General features: G+C 33.9%; 1 long non-coding RNA gene across 1 annotated transcript in view; it reads right to left on the bottom strand.

Annotated features, from left to right (window-relative positions):
- Positions 1–226: 226 nt before the first annotated feature.
- LOC135841078 (uncharacterized) overlaps positions 227–21,429 on the bottom strand; it is a 53,602-nt gene continuing 32,399 nt past the window's right edge. The window contains exons 2-3 of the long non-coding RNA XR_010557836.1: positions 9,691–9,976; positions 227–551 (exon numbers count right to left, since the gene is read on the bottom strand). This is a non-coding gene — a long non-coding RNA (uncharacterized LOC135841078). The remainder of the gene's footprint in view (positions 552–9,690; positions 9,977–21,429) is intronic.

Raw genomic sequence — 21,429 nt, forward strand, 5'->3', positions numbered from 1 at the left:
AACTACTTCATTATCGTAGTTAGTCGACTATTTCCTAGAAAAATCATACTTAATCAGACTTGCCTGAAAATGGCTTTTTGGGGCCGTAGAATTGATTTTTCATGTATCTACACATGGTTCATCCCAAAACCAAAAGTCTAAGTATATGGTTAGATAGAATGCATTTACTTACCTTATTTTTCTACTTTATAAAATGCGAATTTTATAAAAACAGAAATGAATAAAGTGAACAAGAAGTACTCTAATTTATTATTTTTGAACAGTTGAACTTCAATTTTAAATAATGAAAATAGGCAGGTAGATGAAACATTGTACCTACAATTAATGAAAGAGTGAAACGTAAAAACACTAATTTCTCTACATTCCACATTGATGGTTATATGCACCTGAATAAATCATCTTCACTGCTGGTATCAGCTGCTTCAGACGGCTCGAATTCTCAGGACTTTTTATGAGAAGGTTTCCTTATCTTCTTAATCTTGTTCTGACCGTTGAATAAATTCAGTAGCTTATCTGCATTGCGAATTTTTGAGTTTTTGAAATCATCCAATCTGCAACCAGTGTAAAGAGACATCTCATTAGTATTTTTATATGTAATAATGATGAACGCATTTACATTGTTTTTACGCAGTTCAAATTTACAAAACTTGAAAATTTCTGCCATTCATTTTTTTATTGTGTTCCCTCCTTTTTTTTTCTTTTTTTTTCGTACTATTCTGAGGGGAATACATCATACCAGCCAGATACACATAATAATCATACGTCGCTTGAAAAATCTTTCTCGTAACTTACATCACCTCGAATCTCGATTTCCACTCCCTTCCCTCTACATTCACTTCCCTCATTTTACCACAAATTCTCATTATCATCGTCGTCATCTTTCCGAACAGATTTCTTTCCTCTTCCTGACTCTCTCCCTCTCTCCTTTTTTTTTGACTTCCTTATAATATATTCATGGTATGGTATATTCTCTCGCGACTTTTTTGAACTTTCTGATACGGTATTATATAATACGTATGCTTCTCGTTCGCGCTATGGCAGAATGAAATTAATCATTTACTTTTCGAAATGGCAACTTTTAAATTAACGAAACTTGCTGGGAAAAATTTAGAAAAGTTATTAAATACGACAGTTATATAATAGTACGTTGTATAGGGAGCTGTATAGTTTGTACATTTTCTCGTCGTCTGTTTCTTTTTCAAAAACTCGCTTTTTAATACTCGTGCTTGAAATATGTCAAGATTTCTTCGAGTTGTTCATATACCCTATCGTTCTAGCGAGTTCACCTGTATACCTACAGCTGTATGAGGTGAATGGGTAGCTGGTAGGTAGGTGCGAAGTGGGGGGACTATTGGTGCAAAAAAAAAATTGAAAATTACTTACTGCAGCAAATTCAAACTTTTTCACTTAAGTGTAATAAGCGCTTTTATTAGATCTGAATTGTGAAATGAATAAATAAAAATCGTCAATTCCTGAAAAAATTACTCGAAACGTATATTCTACCCCCTGAAATTGACGCCTCGGATCAATTTCCACTATTTTCGAGCCAACCTGAAGCCACTGGCAAAAATTGACTGCTCTCTAGTAATTTCAAATAACTCCAGAAGGCGTTCTAATCAACTTCAGCTCCTGAAAATTTAATCCTGTCTATAGACACTGTACCTGTGCCCTCCGGGTAAGACACCGAACTGCAGGTAACGGGGAAAAGGGACGGTAGTAAAATCTTGTGTCATGCCAATTTCTCCCGCTGGGTGATTTTGGCTGCGCTGTACGTCAGTTTGCAGGCAACGGGGAAGAGGGATGGTAGTGATGCTCTTGGCTGCGCGCGCTGTACTTCGCAGTTCGCATGGTACTTCGTTCAAGAATTCGACACCAGCGCAGCCAAAAGCACCCAGCGGGATAAATTGGCATGACACACGTAATTCAGCCAAGATGGCTGCCAGTTCGTTGTCTTCCCGCAGGTACAGTGTCTATAATCCTGTCTCGAGTTCGAGATTTCGAAACGGTTAAAGCACGTGAATCGTTAATCCGAGGATGACAAGTTGAAAAGTGTATTTTTTTTACAAGATGGCGCAAAATCTCAAATATTTCAAAAAAAAATTCCAAAATTATCAATTTTTTCTACTTTTTTGAATTTTTTTCTAACCCTTGGAGTTGCTCCATCATCTCATAGTATAAATCAAGGGCACATTTTTCACATTTTTTGCGAAAATTGATGATTTTGGAATTTTTTGAAATTTGGGATTCTTTATTTGTTGAAAATACTTACACATTTTAACTCGTTATATATGCCTTCAATTTGCAATTTACCCAATCGATTTGGAATGTGTCGTGCTCATGGCAGGATATTGAAACTTTTATGTAGCTGCTGAAATTGACAGAACCGCTTTTTGGAGCGATTTGAAATTCATGGAGAAAAGTCAGATTTTGCCGGAGGCTTCAGGCTGATGGAAAAATGACAGATATTATTTTGAGGATTTGACTTTTCTACAGGGGTGCTAACCTTAATTATTTTTATTAAGGTTACGGTTTCACTCCAATTTTTTCGTTTACATTTTTCGGTTTTTGTTTCGGTTTGGGTTTGGGTTTTATTTACAAAAATTTTGGTTTTGGTTTCGGTTTTTGGTTTTTTCGGTTTACGCATTTTTTAAAAATTTCTTCAAAATTTCTCAATCTCAAAACACAAAGCGATTTAACAACCCAAAAAGCAACAAGTCAACAACAACAACCAAGGACCCAATTTGATAGGTTCATTAAATTTATCAATTTCCCCGGATTTCGAGTTTCAAAAGTCGAAAATGTGAAAAAATCCCCCCCAAAAAATTGAAAAAACTGAAAAAACCCAAACTGAAAACCGAAAAAAACCGAAATAAATTATATCGGTTTAGGTTTCGGTTTCACTCACTCTGCTTCATTATTATTGTTATGGTTTTTTTAGGGTTTTTAATTGGTGTTAATTATTTCAATTAGTTTTAATTAGGTTACTTATTCATTAAGGTCGATGCGCTCACGATGTCGTCGGAGTGAGGCGAGAAGGATTGATGATCTACTCGCCGCCATCACGGTTAGAATACGTCGACGAACGTACGGGAATCTCCGGTGAGGGATACCTTATGACCACCCCCTCGCCAATGTGCGAATGAAACCTCGCCAATGTGCGAAAGGTGCATTGAGTTGACACTTATTCTACATCGACGTATGTAAATGTAAGTAACCATTTGTCATGTTAACCCCTTTCATGTATACCAACGTGTGTTAATTGAATAAGTCATGTAAAGTGTTGTTAAACTCATGCTCATTATATATTTCTTTGTGTATAACTGTAGTTATTTATGGTGAGTGTGAACATCTTGTTAAGAGTGTAATGTCAACCTTTCCTACCTCACGCCCTAGCCGAGCATTTGAGGTATTCTGGTAAGTATTTCGTAGAAAGACTTTAAAGAATATTTCTAGGAAACAACACAACAGCAATGATGCGTGTGCCTGTAGCAATAAATTATGGTACAATCCCATCATGCTTTAAGTCATTATTACCTCTTACATTGGCTATTTTTTTATGGCTTTAAATTGTAGAGAATTTTGTCCTCTTTCCAACGGTACTAAAATTTTTGAAATCCGCAAAAGTCTTCCTTGAGGAAATTGACTTAACGAGCCGGAAAAGGTAGCCAATTTAACATATTGTTCTGTCCACTTTGCACTTTGAGGGGGCAGAACTTTTAAACCATCTCGAGGACCCCATTATTTTATGGTTCCAAATTGTAGAGAATTTTGTCCTCTTTCCAATGGTACTAAATTTTTTGAAATCCTCAAAGGTCTTCCTGGAGAAAATTGACTTGACGAACTAAAAAGGTAGCAAAATTCAACTTATTGTTCTGTCAACTTTGCACTTTGGGGGAGCAGAACTTTTAAACCATCTCGAGGACCCCATTATTTTATGGTTCCAAACTGTTGAGAATTTTGTCCTCTTTCCAATGGTACTAAATTTTTTGAAATCCTCAAAGGTCTTCCTGGAGAAAATTGACTTGACGAACTAAAAAGGTAGCAAAATTCAACTTATTGTTCAGTCAACTTTGCACTTTGAGGGGGCAGAACTTTTAAACCATCTCGAGGACCCCATTATTTTATGGCTCAGAATTGTAGAGAATTTAGTCCCCTTTCCAACGGTACTACAGATTTTGAAATCCGCGAAAGTCTTCCTTGAGAAAATTGACTCAACGAGCCGAAAAGTAGAAGTGAACAGCATTGTTTACAGCTATACTTGTAAGGTTTAGCCTACGATTCACATGGTGCATGTATGCAACCTGAAATGCGCGTTTTGCCCTTTAAAAAAAAATCAACTTTGATAGCTCACAATTTGGTTTTGAATCAGAGTTGTGAAGGTTCTCTGTTTTTTTTTTTTTTTTTTTTTTTTTTAGAAATGAGTCAAATTTAAATTTTGAGATACCTATGAAATTTTAGATGCTACCAACAGCTTATTTTTGAGGAAGTAGGTATTGAAAATATGTAAAAAAAAATTATGGAATTTTTAAAAATTGATTTTTCAATTTTGAAATGGTGTTCATTAAAAATGAATGGTTGGGGGAGGGAGAAAAGCTCAAAATGTAAGATTGACGTAGGTAATTTTGACCTTTTCAAAGGGAAAATGATGGAATTTCAACAGTAAGTAGGTATATAAGTGAGTAACATAACCAAGTTGATGGATTAATGTCAAATCAAATCATTGATAGTTTAAATTCGTAACTTACTCAAACGTCATCGAACATGTCTAACAACTTATGAATAGAGCCTGTATTTTACTCTTCTCATTTCTACATTTTTTAAAGTGAATCTACCTCAGCGTACTTATTTTTGAAAAAACAAAGCATTCACCAAGTCATTTACAGTTATTGAATAAACTTACTCACCAGCTCCTACACACTGCACAATAAGCCACCTAAAATCTACATATACGTAGATTAATATTTACACATCAAGATATGCAGCACAATATCCCATCTATATTCGTTCGCAAAACAACCATCAAGTGCACTGCATACTTATACTTACTAAAAACATTTACAAAAATCTACCAATTTGCATCAACGCAAAAAGAAGAACGTGGGGGGCATTAAGAAATAAGGGATGAATACCTACACGTCGAAGGAAATTTCAAAATAAAGTATACGTATTAGATATACGTATACACATATATACCACATCTTTCAAATGCTTGATGGAATATTTTGACAGCAACAAAAACACATCGCAAAACGTAAAGAAAATAAACGAATGGTTTTCAACTCGCGAATTTCTTCGTTTCGCGGGCGGATAACGAATTAATGGCTCGAAGTTAGGGGGGCTCAAAATTGCAGTTGGCTCGAGCAGTTTGGAATTTTATCGCGAAGGAAGATGTAGAGGATCAATTTTATTATGTGAAAGTGTTTTCTAATGTGAAATATACTCGTAGTGTTCATTGTCCAGCTTTAAAATATTTTCATGGTTTAGAATATTTAAAAGAATGAAGATTGCTTACTCTCTAGTAGATTATTTTTTCCACACTACTCAGGTTGGTCGACATGTGGCCTCTACTATAATAACGTTTTGTCTAGATTTGATGAACAAAAAAAACTTAATCTCAACTGAATCATAAATGAGAAAATTAGAATTTACTCCTGCTTCTGCTACGACTTCATTGATGACTGATGAGTCACTTTTATAATTATGCACTATTGGTTCATGCATAACGCACCTTGAAGCTAATAATTAATTAGCTCATTAGATATACTGTATGTAGTAAAGCTGCATCAGCATCGAAGGTGGTATCCGAGTTAAAAACGTTAAGAAACCCTGACTTTTTTTCTGGGTAAATATCACATGATAATTTTCGTTAGATGAGAAGCTTTTCCGTTGGGATTATTAATGAAGTGTATCTTCTAAAACACCAATAAAAGTGTGAAACGATGTATAAAAGGATGAAACCGCCGCTCCACGCAACGCATCACCAGCCTCTCCTCTTCCTTACTATATTACCACGTTCACCGCATGCATCCTCACCTTCGTCGTTTTCTTCTATTTTCTCTCACTCTTTTTAGTGTATATTTTTGCACGAGTATACAGGGTGTCCCGTCAAATATTTGCATTACCTATATTTCAGCGGTGGTGTGATCAGGAAACAGGAACTGGAGGTTGTTTTTAATCGGGGTGTTTATACTGCTTGATTTTATTTGATGGATTGATAAGTCATTTCGAAAATTTAAAAGTGTAATAGTAGGTATAAATATTCTTCCTACGTACCTACTTAACTATAAGTAATTTAGGGTGCATCGAAAAAAAAAATGGAGATTTTGACGAAATTTGTTGGAGACCTTGATTTTGAGTTGAAAATTAGGTAGGTACTCAAAAAAAGTATATGGGTCTTCAAACAGATGGAATTTTTTAAAAAAAATCGTTTTTATTTTCAATTTTCGAATTGAATTTCGTTGAGGAGAACAATGAATTATCATTTATTCAATAATTCATTCAAAAAATGGGGAATTTCCGGAAAACTTTGAACGTTGGAAACAAGAAAAGTGAAAATCTTCTTGCAGTCAGGTTACAAGGGAAATTTATGTCTATAATTATATCGGAATATTGGTTGGCACGACATTTTTCATTGATAAAAGAAGACGTTAGCACTATGATTTTTTCTGTGAGATAAAATCAGACCTTTTTTGGTCACTTCTTTTTTAAAGGCACGCCAATTATTCTTGAAAGTTGTAAGTCAATCATTTTTTGTGCTCCCTCCCCACCCCAAACATCCAAAAAAATTTACTATCGCGTTCAAAAAGTCCTCTTTTTGTTTCAAAATTATCGAACAAAAGTCTTGGTTTTTGCTAAATTGCTTCAAGTATAAGGTTCTGTTTTTTTTTTGCCAAATTCGTCCAAGTCAAAAAAAGTTAATTTTTGGAAAAGTTGTTAAAAAGCGTCGATTTTTGATATAATAGTCAAGAAGTGCTCATTTTGGCACAATTGTGAAAAAGTGTTCATTTTTGTCATTTTTGTTAGTTTTGTAAACATTTTTAAAAAATGACCATTTCTGGTAAAATTACTAAAAGGGTACAATTTTTGCTGAAATTGTTGAACAGTTCTGCTCTTAATTGCCAAGATTGCTGAAAAAAAATATGTTCTTGCTAGAATTGTCAAAAAATTCCCGTTTATCAAAATTATCAGAGAGCGTCAAAATTGTGATATTTTCTCATCAAAATTCTCAGGAAGTGGTTTTTTGATAAAATAATAAAATGGTCGTAATTTTTTCCAAAATATTGCTAAGAAATTTATGATTTTTTTGCCAAAACATCCAAAAAGCACTACCTAATAATCCATTGATTCTTCTCAACCCCCCCCCCCCAAAAAAATACACTGAAGCGAAGTCGATTAATTATATTTTTTAAAATTAGATAACTACTTTAAGGGACAATTTGCTTTCAAACTCTGAATAGAAATTAGTGAGTTTATGTATTGAATCAAACCGCTCATGTAATTTCTAATTTGAAATCTGAAATGTCTTTTTCAGATTCCAGACTATAAAACGCAGACATGTTATAATACTGGAAAGAGTAACTTATTTCGGTATCTAGATCTACTAACTTTGCGTTCGTAATATTGATCGACGATATTCATACAGCTTCAGTTCCAGAAAAACAACTTACTATTTTCCAATTTTTATTAGTTCCATTAATTTCTGGATATAAGCAGTATCTATCAATGTGTATAGTATTCACTTAATACTTGATTTAAAATGACTCCATTTATCCTAATGCATCGAATAAGCTCTACACAGGAGATGCTGAATATTGCTGCGTCATTTTCTCATCTCAAACATCATGCAAGAATACATCACCGTACAATAATATTTCTGTAGCTGAAAATGCATTTTTCGATTTTTCATGAATTTTCAAAAATCAAAGTCGAACCAAAAATTGGAAAAAATCTAAATTTTATCAAATTTACTTATACATAGGAAGCCAAAATTTGATGTTATACCTACTACATAATTTAGAGTTTCAACATTTTGAATCGATTAGAGGTGGTTTTGAGTCAATCCAGAGGCTTCAGCCGTATTTTAGATGTTCCTATAGTTTGCCAAGAACGCCTCATTCAGTGATTAGTGATTGTTATGTTCATTATCATTAGTTTCAGCCAAAGTAGATTTCAATTCTTTAAAAGTAGATATGTACCATGAAATTGGTGAAAAGTCAAAATTTTTGCGATCCACATAAAACTGACATTCAATTTCGAAATGTAGGCTTTAGGCGCTCTAACCACGAAAAACCAAGTATTTATCATTTCAGGTCTCCCTGGCTTCAATCTTTGACATTGTAGAATAACCGAATTTCCTTCGAGAGGGTTAGGTAAAAAAAAAAGAAAAACATCTCGCCTTTGGAATTTATTGAGTTGGTAATTTATCTTGTGAATGACGTGTACCATGGCTTCACCTCTAGGGTGCGCTGACCTCCATTGTGGATCTTAGCTCCCAAATTGGATTTTTGCCGAGACCAGAAATACTGATTTGAGCGGTAAAATAGCGATGTAGTGTATTAATCGTCACCATGCTAATTCTGCGTCGAATGAGCTATCAGCGAAATCTGTGAATCTCAATTGGCAGGGGGTTGGAGTTGAGGCTCCCAAAAGTGAGGGTTTTTTAATTCAAGTAGACAGGGCATGAGATAGTTCAATTTTCTCAGTTTGATCTGCGGATAAACACTGGACTCGTTTTACATCAATGTGGAGTCGATGGCTACACTCAAGTCGGAAACAAGCTGTCAGTACCTGTTCGGTTTTTTTTCCAGAATTTTCAAAAATCATCCGATAGAACTTGATGATTTTTGGACTCGTACGTTGTGTAGAATAACGCCCTGAATATTGTGAAAGAGCCGTTTTTTTGAAAATTTCATTTCTGGGAATGCTGTGGCTAAAATTCTTAATACGAACTGGAATGTCGTTACCTAGCTGGCTCTTTGGTTTCTATGTACCATAATTTTCGAAAAGACTGTGTGGCAGAATTTGATAATTTTCGAATGTACCTTATTGTGTGGAATTATGCTGTGAAAGTTATGATGACAAAGCTCCTTTTTCAAGATGAATTTCTGTGCGATTTTGAAATTTGTAAAGTCGCACGGAAATGAAGTTTCCAAAAGAAAAAAAGAGTTTGGTCACGATACTAAGGGCATAATTGTAACTATACCCAATATTAGTGTCCTAAAATTTTTAAATTCAGTCAGATAGCTACCTAATTTCTGAAAATTGATTGCAAAACCGACTTTATAAATTTTCATTATAAACAAACTTATTACACTACTTACAAATGATAAGTATTATTTTCTTCAAAAAGGTACTCAAAAATAAATCATTTTTAGCATCATTTCAATAGGTATGTATGCATGGTTCTTTCTCAAACATACATATGAATATGAAAAACACAATTTAATATCTATCAAACTTCTGCCTTGATTGGGTTGCATATGCAACTCATTAGGGTGATTCAGGTTGCATTTTTTTTACTCTTAATGGTCTTACCCCCTAATTTTGTTCTTTTTGACGAAAAAATGACATCATATTTTTGTTGGAAAATATTACGGAATAGGTACCCCAAAATATAAACTTACATTTTAAGTAACTAAAGGCAGTATGTGAATTCACTGGTTAAAATATCTATAAAAAAATCCTACATACTTGATATAGGCGTAATTCCTTCTGGTCCTCCTTGAGTTTCTCATTTAAATTCGTTTTTCTCTTTTTTGAGCTTCTCAATTTTTTGATTTTGGTTTTTCAATTCGCTCGTTTTTAGAGGCATGAATTGCTTCTAGTTCACGATTCTTTTATTTTCAACCATTTGAGCAGTTTCGAGTAGACATATTTTCTCATTTTTTTCTTACAGACGCTTTGTCCTTCTTACGGTCATGGCCATGACCATCCTCAATCGGGTTAGTTCGGCGTTATCATCCATTACAGGTTGTATCTACAGAACAAAATGTTGAAACTTTAAATTAGTGATAAAGAAATCTCAAGTTCTTATGGGCACAAAAATTATCTAGGTACACTCGTTTCGAAAGAAAACTGAGATTGGGGTCTCTATTATGTACAATCCCGTTTCAATTTACATGTTTGTCTCCTAGAAAAAAAAAGAGAATTTATCCGCTCGCCCCTTTCTATTACGCTATCTACTAAATTCATTATTTAAATTAGGTAGGTATTTAAAAAAAAAAAAAAAAAAAATACTTACGCAAAGGAGGAGTATCGATAAGGCCATTTTTTGGGCCCGGACAGTTATCGACTCGACCTTTCTTAAAATGTTGTAATAAATATACCAAATACAAATCTGTGGTTGGTTGACCCAAAATGACCACTTTTTGGACTCCAGGGGTTCCCAAAGTTGCGAATAAAGAAATAATTTTAGGAACCACTGACTATTATTTTCAAAAAGTTTTTCAGCGTAATATATCTGTTTGAACCTTATAAACGTCATGCGAGATGATTTTTCTATTTTTGACCCTCGAGGGCAGAAATTGAGAGGTTTTGATTTTTTGAACATTTTGGAACCAGAATTTTGGAACTACCCCTTTGAGCCCCGCTAAAAAGCTTTTTACAGTTAATTAATATCTGAAAGACGTCCATCTTACCAAATTTTCAGCTCAATAAAATTTTGCGCTGGTACTCAAAAATCCAATTTTCCAATTTTTTGCAATTTCGATATTTTGGGAACCCCTGGAAAACTAGAAACCTGCAATTTGCGCCAAACGTAACGTTTTGAGGTATATATTCAATCATCCAAATGAAAAAGTTTAATTAAGCTCCCTGCATATTCGTAATTTTGAACCCTTATTTTAGAGCCCTCCACTTTAGGCACCCCTAAAAAGGCGTTTATGCATATTTTTTCAAATAATTTGAAGAATTTACATTTGAAACACACTAGCAAGTACTTGATAATTTTTCATATGATTTTTCCTGTAACTTTCAACTGACATTTCTACTACGTTGAAATCGTTAAAACGTTATTTTCACGTCTTTTCGAAGAGTTAAATCTAATTGTTTGATTTGGCCCTTTTTACTAAGTCAATGCAATCATCATCATTGGATTAGGTAGCTAAAAAAAAAAAAAAGAATACTTACCTACTTATAAAGCTTTGTGATTGAAGTAACCATGATGTCTAATTTTGATGATCATTAGTTTTACCCAAAGTACGCTTCAATGCCTAAAAAGTACCATGAAACTAGTTTTGTGAGAAAACTCATAAAAAAAGGAACAAAAACGCTTACAAATGTAAAGTGGACTCAGCCATTGCTCAGCTTCGATTGCAGAGAAAATATGTACTTAAGGCAAGATATTGGTAACTATTTGCTAGATAGCGCTATTTCTTTCTATCCTAACAGAGCTCCCCTAGGAAGACCAGGGTCTCATACAGAGATGGAATCCATTATAATCAATGCTACATCGACTATTTTTCTCAAATAATCGAGCACAATCGTTGATTAATCAACCGATTAAATTGGTCAAATAAACATAGCACAACATGGTGTCATGAGGGACAGGGACGTCCGGTACCTTGACCCGTTGCACCTTAACCATTGACCAATCAAACAGCCTAAAATATTAGTACAATGTAGGTAGTTCTATGATCCGATTAACCAGTCGATTAATCGATGGTGTCCCGACTATTTATTCAGACCCAAATAATTGATTATAATCGGGAATCGTTACATCTCTGGTCTCACAAGATACAAATACATATAGCTAATGTGCAATTGAGTAGTACCTAATAAATGTACATACTATTTACATGGAGCAAATGCAATTGCAAATTACAGGAATATTTACTATGAGCGAGTATAATTTCGATCATTTAGAATGCCAGAACAATTTCGGGATTATTTACAATTATTCTTGAGAACTAATAGGTTCTACTAGAAGCTTAACAAGTTCTTGAACGCCTCTTTGGAATATGGATCCCTTAGCCTTGACCCCAACTTTACATAAGCAGTCTTTGGCATCCGGTTTACCTTTGACGATGCGGCCAAGTGGCCATGAACATGGCGACAGGTTCTCTTTCAGGATGATGATTGAGGACGTCTACAATCAAGAGATTTGGTTCTTCTTTTTTCCACTTCAGGCGTGTTTGTAATTGAGCAAGGTAACTGGATTTCCAGTTATGCTAAAATGTATCGATAATTTGATGCTGAAGAGTAAATCTTTCACCCAATGAAATATCAAAAGGACTAGGATTTTCTGAAAACGCTTACAAAGCTTACTTGCTTTGTTTACACGTGTACTTGCTTTGTTTACTTGTAATTATCATACAAAGGTTATAAGTGGACTGCCACACTGAGAAAAATGTATAGTATAAATTACAGTAAATTTATAGTAAACTTGCTCCAGTTTTGGTATTAGGCTTATACTTACTGAGTCAAAATTACTATTACTAAGTATATAGTAAATGAAATACTAAGTATAATTATGATAAAAAATACTATAATATAGTAAATATTACCATAATTATAGTATATTTTCATTTACTATAGTTATAGTAATTTCGACTATAATGCCAAAACTGGAGCACATTTACTATAATTAATTATGATAATTTATACCTACTATAAGTACAATTTTTTCTCAGTGCAGGAGTGCAGGGAAAATATGTACAGAGGCGAGGTATTGGTAACTATTCGCTAGATAGAGGGCTATTTCTATCCCACTCTCTAAATTTGAAACAGTCAAATTTCACTGCTTAGCAGTCACGACATTTTGCTTCTTTAAAAGCAGTAGTTTTTCACTGTTTTGCAGTAAAAAACTACTGCTTTTAAAAAGGCAAAATGTCGTGACCGCTAAGCAGTGAAATTTGACTGTTTCAAATTTATAGAGTGAAAAAAGTGATGAAAAATCAAAATTTTTGCCATTAACCTAAATCTAACATTAGACGCTCGTCTCCCTGGCTTCACTCCTTGACATTGTAGAATAACCGAACTTCCTTCGAGAGAGTTTCAAAAAAAAAACTTGCCATTGAAATTCGTATCTGATGAATGATGATAATTATTCATTATTTTCAGAATGTAGGTAGTTGATGTTCAAACTTTGGAATTAGACTGGTACACCCTGTATACGGTTATCCTGTATATAAAATACCTAGTTTTCCTATCCTTTTTTATTCCCTGCATCGTGTACTACAGTATATGGCTGGGTGGGATGTTACAGCAGTGGTGTGGCAACTTAAGTGATGACATCTTTTTCAAAAGATTTCGCCAACTCATTAAAAAAGCCCGTCGCTTTAACGACTACACCGACAAGGACGAAAGGTGGAGAAGACGAAGAAGAAATATTGAAAGGTAAAATGCGCTTAATCCGCCCAACACGATGAAAATTTCACCAAAAAGGGAAATACACTATGGTATTTCCTCGCGAGCTGCCCCAGCTTACATGCCACCTCTTGCAACACTTTCTTCTTCTTCTTCTTCTGTTTCTTCATGTTTTTCACGTCGGCGGTGTGTACGAGTATTATCGTTATAGCATAGAAGCGAAATTATACGAGTAATATACGCACACGACGACGAATATCGCTGTATAAATATAAAGAAAACGCAGCAGCCATCATCTGTCTGTATATACGTAATATACTTTTTCTTTATACTTCTTAATGAGTTTACCCCTGTGTATCTCCTCTCCCCTCCCCCCCGAGCCCCTGGGGCATGGCGGAGCATCCTTTTAAAAACGTATTAAGAAGGTGGTTCGATTTATATACCACTGCCACCCTGCACGTGTATCACTCATTACATAATATATCTGTGTATGTACACAAGGTATTAAGATGCTCAAACCCCTCTTCATTCCTCTTTACTCAATTTATTCGTTCGTTTCTTTAAAGAATTTAGCTTGCTTACTTATGGTGCACCTATAATGAATACTTATATTGTAATAAAACTTTTGACGTAACATACTTTTTTTTTCATTCCCTCCAGCAAATTTTCCCTTATCTGTTATCTGTGGCACCCTCGATCTAATTACCCGATTAATATTCGACTCTGCACAGCTCGACGCATCGATACATCGCATCACACGCTACTCATCTGGACGGACAGCTCCACACCCTCTACACACACACACACACACAGTCGTCAGATTCGAGTGGAAAAAAACAACCGTGGTAAATGAGAACATTTTTTATGAATGACCATACACAGCATATAGTGCATGGTACATTGTACTCGTACCTCTGCTTATTGAAAGCCAAGGTGCGATGTGTTTTTAATGGAGTCTGAATGATGACAGATACCTTCCTACCTGGCCCTGACCGTTGCATATGCATTCGTTTATAATTGACTTCGACCCTCTTTTACCCACTTCCACGCTACCGTGCGAGACATTCAAATTAAAAAATAGCCTTTTGGGTGGCAGCAGCCAGATAACCGACGGTATGGGAAAAAAATCACTTTTTCAACGGTTTGAATTTGAAAAGCGAAAGCGAGAAAAAACCACATTAGGTAGCCTAATATGTACCAGACGCATTAATAAAATAAACATCAAGGCGTCAGTTTCACGTGCCACCTGTAACGCCTTGCCTTTTGATGTGTTTGGTGTACTGTACCTATATGAATTGGATAGGGATGATGTTTTTATATAATGCTGGGGTTAATTTCTTCAAGTTTTTATTATTTTTTTTAATGTGATAAAAAAGGATGACCTGTAAAAAATCACCTTACGAAGAAGGTATCCCAAATATGTAGATCTATTATTTATTTTTTTTGGTACATTGATATTGTAAATACAGCAAAAGCTGTCAGCTGCAATAGAATAAATTGAAATTGAAATTTCTCCAGCCAAAATTTCAGATGCCAAAGTGCATTTTTCTATTTTTGATAAAAATTTTAAGAAAATCAAAAATTTATCAAATCGATCTAGAAAGTTGAAATTTGGTGTTTACTCTAATTTTGGCTCTTAAAGTTAACAGGGAACGGTTCCTAATTGTTTTGAGCTGTTCATGAAGCCTCCAGCAGATTTTTGAAACTTGAAGATATCACAAAATTTTACCCAATGAAATTAATAAAGACTAAAATTTTCTTTGTGCTTCAATTTCAACATTCTGAATCGATTGGAAAATGGTCTCAAGCCATTCGGGGATCTCTATGTATATTTTGGGACTTCCAGATTTTCCAAAAAGTGCTGTAAAACCGCGGTCCTGATTGAACTTCAGCGTGTATAAACGCGTTTAATGCTTTTTGATGAATTTTTTGACTCATTACTTATCATTTTCGCAGAATCTGTTAACGCCAGATCGAAAACGAATTTTTTTTCCACTGATTTTAATACGATTATAAATTTTAAAAATATACGGTTCTGAAGTTAAAAACTAATTTTGGAAAATTGCTGTGTAATCATGTCAAGTGGGTCATTAACATTCATCGAACGCGTTTAATCTACAGAATGGTGAAATTCATTTCGGCAGAATTTATCACATTTTTGGAAAAACTGGAATTTTCAAAAAATCGCTAGAGAGTCCGAAACGAGCTAAGATTGTTTTTTAGTTGACTCGGAATGTCAAAAATAGAGCGTAAACTGAATTTCAGTTTTTTTCGTCAAACGGAAAGAACACAGTAAATTTTTCAAGTTTCGAATTGTGATATTGCAAAATAAAAATAACTACTTACCTACTTACATTTTCGTTAGAGTATGGATCAATTTTGTCATTAAAAAGCATTAATCTCTTCTGTATGTTCTGAAATCAAGTTGGACAGATTTTCTTAGCACTTTTTTCAAAACCTGGAATTTCCAAAATATGGCTTCTGGCTCCAGTCCAGAACGGCTTGAAAACACTTCCAATCGACCCAAAATGTTGAAATTCGGGATGGATCCGGTGAATATTTTTCCAGCTTTATTGGGTTACATTTTGCTGACTGGAATATTCAAAAATGAACTAGAGGCTCCTGATCTGCTCATAGGGCTCATACCAAATTTCAGGTTTTAGGGTTAGTTGGCCACAATTTTGATTTTTCTCCATTTTTGACCAAAATTTGATGTTTAAAAATAAGCCAAAATTGAAAAATGCACTTCTTGTAGTTCAGAACCTGGAATTTTGTGTACCCAGCTACCTACAAGCAACTTTTAAGAAAATTTAAGAGGAAATAATCAACAGAAAGCAAAAGTTTTCTTGCAATTAGCTAATACTTGTAGCATTATGGTTTTAACTTCCAATAACAACGATTATGCTACGGTTTGCTCAATTCGGGGTCTTCTGCTAATACAGTCACATGTTAAGTTACAGAAATCCAAAAATAATTGAATTACTTAATATTCGATGTCTCGAATGGGAAGAGTTTCTGATGAAAACCAATGTAATTTCAACTAGTATTAGATATTTCTAAGCAATTGAGTACAATTTTGATTTTTTTCTCAATTTTTGGTCCAAATTAGATGATTAAAAATAAGCCAAAATTGAAAAATGCACTTCTGCAGTTCAGAACCTGGAATTTTGGGTACCTACACCAAGCTACTTTTGAAACTTTCCCCATTTTTCAAAGAAGCTAGGAAATATTCAACACTTGGAGGTTTTTTATAAAATTAAATAACATCCACCTCATGACCGGTTTTTTCTCTCAATCGATTGAAATGCGTGTCGATTCATTTCAGCAACAAAAAAATTCATGATCATAAAAATTGAAAATTTGTGCGAGGTGAACACCAGAAAATAATTCTGCTCTTACACAGATCCGTTTGAAAAAAAGATTCTATCTACCTACCCCAAAATTGCCGGAAACAACGAACATTTCCCTGATTCGGGATGTGATTAGTAGAAGAGCGATCAGGTAATAGAATTTGTATTATTTGGACGAAAAACTAAGAAATTCGAATCATTTTTATTTGGATTGGCTAAGTTTAAAGTCAAGTGTAAAATTTTTTTAAAAAAATTTAAAAGCGAACAATCAACAGGAAGCAAAAACTCTCTTACAATCATAACCTGTCATAAAAAAGGTGAAAATTTGCCAAATGAATCCCAGATAAATGCGTATACCCTCGCTTTGCCACCCACTGCTCAAGTTGGTTTTTAACTTTTTCTGCAGTTCTGATTTTCATTCTTCGTATTTTTTTACGCAATTTTTGAAAAATTCCTCAGTTATTTCAATCTGGGAACGGTATTTTTTTATTCAAGTCCAAGTCTAAGAAATAACCAGCAGTTGTTTTCGTCCGTGATGAGAATTTTAGCACTGTATCCATCAGAAATTTCTACGCAACTTTTAAATAGCAATAAATTTATGGAATTTTCAGTTTATTACCAATCAACAAACAGTATTTTGACATAAAGGCAATCAGCAATTACTGTTTATCAAAACCAAATTCAGGACTGATTTGGAATTTAATTTTCAATATTTTTTTTATTCGTGCATGTACGAATGATTTTATTTAGTTGCATGTTCTGATTTACGAGAAATTTATTTGATTTCACTTTGATAAAAGTAGCTGGTCTAGTAATGAATTATAAAAAAAAAAAGTCAAGAAATGAAAAATCGATTCATGCTTCAAGGTGATATTTAGTTGAAAGCAAATTTAGCATCCGATGCAACCATCAATCAACCAATATGATGGAAGCAATTTAAAGCAAATGCCAAAACTATCTTGCAATCAGCTAATAGCTGATGGCTTGTTCTATAAGTACAAATACGATACACTTTTTTATACCTTTTTGAGAAAATCAGAAATTCAGCAAATTGATCTAGAAATCTGAAATTTGGAGTTTACCCTAATTTCGGCTCTTGAAATTAACGCAGGGAACGGTTACTAATCGTTTTGAGCTGTTCATGGAGCCAACAGCGGATTTTTCAAACTTGAAGTTCCCACAAAATTTTGTCCAATGAAATTAATAAAAGCTAAAATTTTCTTTGTTCTTCAATTTCAACATTCTGAATCGATTGGAAGATGGTCTCCAGCCGTTCGAGGATCTCCAGCTATATTTTGGAACTGCCAGATTTTCGAAAAAAAGCTGTAAAATGGTCCAGATTGAACTTCAACGCCGCGCGTATAAAAGCGATTGTTTCTCGTTGATGACTTTTTTAAAACCAATAATTACACCCTATTTTTGCAGAACTGGTTTGTGCCAGATCGAAAACGAATATTTCTCTACTGATTTTATGATTATAAATTTGAAAAATATACGTTTCTGAACTGGCAAAAACTAATTTTGGAAAATTAGTGTGTAATCAGCGAACACGTTTATCTACAGGTTTTAAAATTCATTTCGGCAGAATTCGTCACATTTTTGGAAAAACTGGAATTTTCAAAAAATTGCTAGAAGGTTTGAAACGAGCTAACGTAAGTAGGTACCTACGTTAATTTCTATGTTGACCCGGAATGTTAAGAATAGAGCATGAACTGAATTTTCTGATTTTTTTCGTCGAACGGAAAGGATGCATTAAATTTGTCAAGTTTTTCAAATGTAAAATTTCAATAAAATACCTATTAGTGAAATAATAATATGTAATAAAAAAAACACGGTTTGAAAGTAAAATAAGTAACTTACTGAAACGAGTGTTTAATTGTTTATAAAAGTGCATAAAATGGACGCAACTGTTCTCCAGTACCAATTTTGCTTTGAGAAAAAAGATCAACATAACAAGTACAACAAAATTGATAAAAAAATCGTCCAAAAATTATGTGAAATGGATCATAATCAATCTAAAATATTGAAATTAGGGTATGGGTGCAGTGAATATTTTTCCATCTTCATTTGGTAACATTTTGTAGGAACGAACATTTTCGAAAATGCACTGGAGGCTTCAGATCTGCTCATATGGCCCATACTAAATTTCAGCTTTTAGGGTTAATTTGGTATAATTTTGATTTTTCTTAATTTTTAGACCAAATTTGGTGTTTAAGAATAAGCCAGAAATTGAAAAATGCATTTCTGCAGTTTCAGCAATTGAAAAACGTTTAAAATTCAACGTTTTGTGATGGGAATTTGTAAAAATTACCTAAGTATTTGGATGAGAAACTAAGAAATTGGAATCGTTTTCATCTGTATTGGCCAAGTTCAGAGTACCGTGTTGTTTAAAAAAAAAAAATTCAAAGCAAACAATCAACAAAAAGTTGGTTTTTTAAAATTCGTTGAATGAAGCGATTCTATCACTCATGGAGTAGAAAATCAAATTCCAACTACCCAACTCCATTTTTTTGATTTTTGAAAGTCAGATTTTGGAAATTATAACGTCATTAGGTAATTACTATTTTTTTCATCTAGTCATACTATACTTTGCTAGCTCTGCTAAATGCTAGTTGGTGCCAAGGACATTAAAATCCTGGCAAAACTGGAGTCATTTCAGCTAGCAACTTTCTGGCCAATTGCTATCATAGCCACAGCTAACGAAAGTGTATGGTACAGGGTGTCCAGAAATATCGAGTACCCCTAAAAAAGTTTTCTACTAAAATACTTTGGTTGGTCACAGATGAATGATAATAATGATAGCACATGATTGGTTGTTGGACTGGAGAGATAACATTCCACCAATCATATGCATCTAATCACACGTTGCCAACCTATATTTTTAATGAAAAACTTTCTTAGGGGTACTCGATATTTCTGGGCACCCTGTGTGCTAGAAAATAACTGGAGAATAACTACAGCAAGAATGATTAGCATATTATGCTTGAATGCAGTCTTGAAAAACAGCAACTTACTTACACATTCATAGGTGGCATGCTCCCTAGCTATATGTTTAATGTGCTGAATTGGGTGCATCTTTAGAGACGAGTTGTGGCCGAGCATGAAGTGGACATCTCACCAAATGGCAATTGAATAATAACTTCAAAAGGAATGAGTGAATTTATTTGAATTCATTTCTTTGCCATTGCGCATGTTATTTCACTCTTGAGTAAATTATATAAAAAATTTTCCAACATAAAAAATTTAAGGTACCTATGTGCGCAAATTTTGACGTTATAATACACTAGGCAACTGCAAATTTGTATTCGAGTTGAAAATGGTTTCAATCGATACTTTAAACTCTAAAACAAAAAACAGAGTAGGGTTTTTCAATTCGAGTTGTTTTTATGGTCAGGAGAGATCATCAAAATTACAATAATGACAGTTTTTGCTCTAGTTCAAGAGTTTGTGGCGACATCAGTATTGTTTTGCAAAAAAAAACAAGGTCATTTTCGGATTCTACGCACTTTTTTTTAGTAAACTACTTTCCCCGATTTTTAATTTTCAATGTTTCAAGCATAATTATACAGAAGATTTTTATTTGTATAATATTTTAAAACTCAGCGCGTGCGACACTGGCATTACTCCACCACGTAACCGTGACGCGAAACTGTGTTCACCCGAAATTCAAATTGAATAAAATTTTTCGTTTTTAGAAAAATTAGTCATACTAATGCGCTTGAAACTTCGAAAATAAAAAAACGGGGAATACTTAAAAATAAAAGTGTGTAGAATCTGAAAATGACTTTGGGTTTTTCGCAAAACAATACGGATGTCGCTACAAACTCTTGAAGTAGGGCAAAAACAGCCATTTTTGTAATTTTGGTCATGTCTCCTGACCACAAAAGCAACTCAGATTGAAAAATCCCTCTCTATTTTTTGTTGTAGGGTCTAAACTATCGATTAAGCCCATTTTCAACCCAAATACCAAAAAAAGGTCAAAAAAAGTTGCCTAAGGTTATAAAAAAAGGTCAAGACCTGAAAAACCAGCTTCATGCTTCAGCTGTTGATATTCAAAAGCAACCTTAGCAACCAATGCAACCATATTAATCAACCAAAATGGTGAAGGCAACATGATGCAAAAACTATCTTGCAATCAGCGAATAGCTGATGGCTTGTTATCTTCATTGTCTGCGTTTATTCTGAGTTCAAAGTAAAGTTTAAAAAGAAAAGTTAAAAGCAATAAACTGTCTACAGAAAGCAAAAATTCTCTTGCAATTAGCCGGGGCCTAGCGAATTCCTATAGCATTATGTGTGGTTGAATAGTTCGGTTTGTGGAAGTGTTCAATCTTTGAATCACCGGTCAACGTGCCTTAAACTCAGAAAAACTGGTAGATGAACAGTTGTTTAATCATCTATTAATCGATTTCACAAAAGTATATGTATACTCGTATGACTCGATGATGATAGCCAATTATAACAAATGGTGTTTCAACATAAAGGCAATCAGCAAATAACTGTTTATCAAAACCAAATTTGTGACTGATTTGGAATTTAATTTTTAATATTTTTTATTCATGAACAATTGATTTTATTTACTTAATTGCATGTTCTAATTTACAAAAAAATTATTTCACTTCATTTTAATAAAAGTAGTAGGTCTAGGTACATTCTACTTTATAAATTATTTTTAAAAAAGATCAAGGGCTGAAAAATCAACTTCCTGCTTCAAGTTGATATTTAAAAGCAAACTTAACAACCAATACAACCATCAACCATCATGGTGAAAGCAAAT

This window comes from Planococcus citri, chromosome 3 (assembly GCF_950023065.1).
Source record: "Planococcus citri chromosome 3, ihPlaCitr1.1, whole genome shotgun sequence".
In the NCBI taxonomy this organism is placed as follows: domain Eukaryota; kingdom Metazoa; phylum Arthropoda; class Insecta; order Hemiptera; family Pseudococcidae; genus Planococcus; species Planococcus citri.